The sequence below is a fragment of the Lycium barbarum genome, chromosome 11 (assembly GCF_019175385.1).
Source record: "Lycium barbarum isolate Lr01 chromosome 11, ASM1917538v2, whole genome shotgun sequence".
NCBI lineage: Eukaryota > Viridiplantae > Streptophyta > Magnoliopsida > Solanales > Solanaceae > Lycium > Lycium barbarum.
Genome location: NC_083347.1, coordinates 109,946,691 through 109,952,191, shown reverse-complemented (window position 1 = coordinate 109,952,191; position 5,501 = coordinate 109,946,691). Strand labels below are relative to the sequence as shown.

General features: G+C 38.5%; 1 non-coding gene across 1 annotated transcript; it reads right to left on the bottom strand.

Annotated features, from left to right (window-relative positions):
* Positions 1–5,080: 5,080 nt before the first annotated feature.
* Positions 5,081–5,186, bottom strand: LOC132620561 (small nucleolar RNA R71). The gene has a single exon (XR_009575004.1). It is a non-coding gene; the product is annotated as a small nucleolar RNA R71 (small nucleolar RNA).
* Between the last annotated feature and the right edge of the window lie 315 nt (positions 5,187–5,501).

Genomic DNA, 5,501 nt, shown 5'->3' with positions numbered 1-5,501 from the left:
TGAAAATTCGATTCAAGAACGGTGGAAGAGGAAAGTTGTTGGGAACCTGTTGTAAGGTAAGTTTATGAAATTTAAGTATGGTTATGGGCATTGTTTTGGGTTTATATATCTTCTATATACTATTAGAATCCATGGGTGAATCGCATGAAAGCAAGGACGTGAAATTGGCTTAAAAACCCTAGTTTTCAAAAAGGGTGGGAATTCAAGAGAAAAGTGTAAAGCTCTAATCTTTCTCATCTAAATCAATTGTAGCGTGATTGTTGAACCTCGAAAAATCCATGTGGTAGCGATATAGAGGGAATTGAGGTATGTCTCTTTTCGAAATACTGTTCAACCTTTAAAAATGGTTTCTTTTGTAAGGTTTGTGTGCGTGAGGGACGAGCCCGCACTAAACCTTATGTATATTTTATTATATGTATGTATCCGCGATTTACCTCTCAAGGGTCGATTGAAATTGAATGATAAAGCTTTGAACTTTGAACATGCTTTATGTCACGATCCAAAATCTCGGGGTCGTGCGGGCACCCACACTATCCCCCTTGGTGGGCGAACCTTTCCCTTAACTACACTATTTTATTCAATATGCGGAAAGTAAAGACCGAAATATATTTAAGTATAGGCCGTCAATGAAGGAATCACACATAAAGCATATAAAGATTGAAAAACACACCTAGTGGTACATTAAAGCTAAGAATACTTAGGCTTAACCGTTACGTTATGCTTCACACAATCAAAATATTAATCATGTAATCACGTAGAAAATGCATTGGATCAAGTGAACGAATGATTTATCGACCTAACTTTTATCATCTCACCTGGGACCATTTCCCTTTGGGTCTTACGAACATCATTCCGTAGCGTTCAATAGGTAATCACGCAATTACATGGGAATGAAGTGGATCAAATGAATGAATGTAATGCACTGTCCAGTCTCATACCTGGTACACGCATGCTATAGGCCATGCCTTATTGTCATGACCCATAGGGGACTCGTGAGATTCATATACCTCTCAACGCCATCCGACATGTACCCTTGGATAGGGTGAGAACTATATTAATCATATCATATCACATCCGCGCAAATCATATCACTCGGAACCATTTCCCTTTGGGCTTAAACACATCGATCTTACCTTTTTCCTTGCCTCGACAGACCATCTCATATCTCATAACATGCCTCATCACAATGAATATATATATATATGTATGCATGCATGGATAAGTACAAAATGCACGGTAACATGTGTCAACAGAGTCATGAAGTAGATAATGAATGTATATGCACCACAAATCACATAATAACAACTTAAGATCAAGATTGATCCTACTTTTATAATAGAAATGGGATACAGTGTGAGGAATGCAAATGACCAATTCGTATACGCAATAGTCAAACATAGCCAGCTTAGCCCAAATAAGCAACAACCATACCAACCTAAGTGGATTTATCACCACAACCAATGCCTGTAGGTTTATCATGCTATCTCCGTCACAACATCCTAACATGCAACAATTCCTCAAACAAATACACGGGAACCCAATCAAGTGTTCACCATAACCACTAAGGTGGGACCCTTTTTCACGCCCAATACCCCTTCAACATTTATAGACTATATATGTCCTCCATTTAGAGTCTAAAAGAGTAAACCGTAACCTAACTCGGGACCGAGCGGGTGCCACAGATACTTCAAACTTAAGCCTTCCCTTTCCGAAGAGCCTCCGAATGAGCGAAATCTATCAAGATATAAATTTTACATTAAAACACGATTCTAGGGATACCAATATTGCCATAAAATAGATTCGGATTTGAAAGCCCATCTAAAATCCCGTCCTAAACCTCAAAGGTCAGAATGGTAATTTATCAAGAATTCAAGTTTGATAAGGACAAAATAGTATTCTACGAGGTCACACGAATCTAACAACACCAATATTGCTATATTTTAATCAGGAATCCCAAAATGAATCCAAAATTTTCCAACCCGCGCACCCTAAGGGAAAAACTAGAATTTTAGTTGAGAAATAGCTTACGCATAGTCTAGTTAGCCTAAAATCAGAAAATCAAGCAAAACTAACCATGGATTGATCTTCAATCTGTCAATATCCCCAATTTCAACCTAGGGCTAAAACCCCCAATTTTCCAACCTAAATCATAATTTCTAACATGGAATTCCTTAATAATCGATAATATAAAGGTAAAAAGAGGATTAGAAGCTTATCCACTGGAAGAATCTTGCAAAATCCCACAAAATCTCCTTAAACTGAGGTCTCAAGCTCCAAATTTGTGAATGGATAGACTAAACTCGAAACGGGGATTGTTTTAGGTTTTGCCCAGCAATCCTCGCAGAAGCAGCCCAAAATCCACACCAGCAAGCCTACTTCAGCATCCAAATACTGCACATGCAAGGCCCACTTAAATTTCCCACGTCCGCAGATGCAGACCTGGTCTAGCAGGGGCAGGGCCGCTCCTGCGGCTATTTCCTTGCAGGTGCGGGCCTAGCCCAATTCACCCTCCCTCGCACCTGCGACCCACCATGTGCAGGTAGGAGCCATTCATCGCAGGTGCGAGACATCATACACCAGAAAACCAAATCAAGTCCCAAACTTTGATCCAATGCCCGAAGCTCACCCGAGACCTCCCAGACACAAACCAAACTTGCATTTCTATAATAAAATATGCTACAAACTTGCTTGTGCACTCGAAATTTCAAAAAGTGGTCTCCGTGGCCCGGTGTTGACCAAGGTCATCCCCAAAACATTAAAAATCTTAACTTTCCGACCAATGACCCAAGTCTCACCGGAATGCCCGGGACCAACTATCCTACCAAGTCGAAAATCAAGTTCCGGAACTAACTGAACTAATATAATTTTATTTCTGATACATTTACCCAATAGTCAACTATTGGTTAAAGATGTACCCATGATCAAGCTTAAGAATTCAAAACTTAGGTTTCTCACTCTGATACTAATTCGATTTCCTCGATAACTGTGCTACCCATCCCCAAAAGTCAAATACATCAAAGTAAAGCTAAGGGAGGGGTTGTTTAGGGAAAAATTGGAAAAACTAACAAAACGACCTAACAGGTTGTTACACGTATGATGTGCCGCTTAATTTTGGCACATTTGATGCTTTTAATGGATAGTGTTAATTGTTTTCAAGCAAGTTCGTATCGTTTTTTGTGAATTTGGTTGTGTCTCAGGTATTCAGTGTTTATATGGAGAAAGTTGGATACGTACATGAAAATCTACAAAAAGAAGTGTAAAATGGCGAGTTAAATGAACATGCATTTTGACGGGACAAGAGATGGACCGCAGAACATTCTATGGAACGTCAAATGTACTGTAGAATTGTCACAGGATACTTGTAAACCAAGGGAAATATCACGGAGTAAAAGACGGTCCGCAAAATATTCTACAGACCGTAAAAACCACCGTCAAGCAGTAGCGGAGAGCAACTCATCCAAGGGAAGTTTTTCGGAACAATTATACGGATCGTATAACATTTGATGGTCCGTCAAATAGGAACCACAGAAAGTCTGAAGAAAGCAGTTTGACGGCTGATGAAGGAATTTTGACGGACCGTATACGGTCCGCAGAATAGTGCCAAGGGGGGTAGTTTTGTCATCTTATTTCTCACGACTTTGACCATTATAAATACTTATTGTAGAGTTTATTTAGATTATTCTTGGTTAGATTTTAGTACTATTCTCTTAGCATTCAATACTCTATTGTTTTTGGAGTTTTTGGAGAACAAGACAAGACAATTGCAATTACTTTATTCTAATTCCAATCAATCGTAAGCATTATGAATTCTATGATATTACGTGTTTCTTTCTTCAATATGAGTAGCTAAATCAATTACTAAGGTTGTGAACCCTAGGATGAGTGTCATGTGATTGGAAATTGAGATTGATATATGCATAATGGATTGTTAGGGTTTACTTATTCTTTGTTCTAAATTGTTAGTTGATGGTTGCAAACATTAGCTTAAGCCATAAACCTTGTTTATTTGGGAAGGTAAATCAGGGTTTGGTAAGAACAGGTAACAAGAACTCGATGCATTAATCCTCGTTTATTAAATTTACTTAGGAATAAGAGGAAATTACTTGGCACAAGATTAACCGTTCTTCATATACACCCTTTTATATTTGGGAAAATCATGAAGAGAAATAGTCATTAACTATTGGGAAATATTAAGGCTTCAATTAGAGGTTAAGTGCATTCTTACAACAATCCATTAGAAGTATACCAAGATCAATAACCATAGTATACACTTTATCTAAAAGGGGATACAACCTTGGTTTCTTTAATCATATTCATTACAATTAAAGAAATTAGTTAATAAACAACCAATTTTCTACAAACTCAACGGAATACGAAATTAGACAACAAGAAAGTACTCTACTACTTTAGTAGCCTTTTCACACCATATTCCATGTGGGATTCGACCCCAACCTAGTTAGGTTACTATATGTGACATTGTCCGCTTTACATCTTTTAATAGGTGTAATTTGAGCGTATCAAATTCTGGCACTATTGCCGGGGAATACGGTTTTGAAATTACTAAATAGTTCATGCTTTACTTAAAGTCTTTTTCTATTCCATCATACCTTGTTTGCTGTTTACTGTGAACCAGGTGATCATGAACAATAGAGGAAGGTGTAGAGTAGGTGGTAATAGGAAGTGCAAGTGCAAGAACCACAAGTGAAAGTGGAGGTTAAGAATGTCTTCACAGATATGTTAGAGGAGGTGGAATATGCATATGCTATTATTCCACCTAGAGTGAATGCTGCAATCTGCAAGATTGACTCCACTATCTACCAACTGCTCAAACTTGAGGGATATTTTTGGAACTCTATCGATGATGACCTTCACCAACATATAAAGAACTTCATGGGTGTGTGCGCCCAACATATGCAGAATACTGTTCCAGATAATGCTATTTGGCCAAGAGTTTTCAAATACTCTCTAGCCGGTGAAGCAAGAGTTTGGTTTGAGAAGCTGCCCCACAATACTATTCATATGTGTGGAGAGCTAGTTGCTGGTTTTCTCAAGAAGTGGTTTCCGCCAAGCAAGAAAGCTTAAATTCGTGACATGATATATGATTTCAAACAGCTTCCGGGGGAACAACTATGTGAAGCTTGGGAGAGATTCAAGGAATATTTGCAGAAGTGTCCAAATTATGGTTTTCCAGAAGATATATTGATGATAAGTTCTGTAGAGGGCTAGATCCATTGACGCAAGTAGTGGCGAATAATGCAGCTGGTGGGTGTTTTATGGACAAGACATATGCCCGGATCACTCAGTTGCTCAGTTGCTTGATAAGCTTACTACTAACAATCAAGCATGGCATTTGGGTGGTACTGACAATGCAGCCTATGGAGCTCCAATGATCCATAACATTGTGAAGGAGAATCAAGAGACTCAGTAGACTCTAGCTCAGATAGCAACCAATATTTCTTTGTTAACAAAGAGACTTGATGATAGAGAAACGAAGAAAGTGA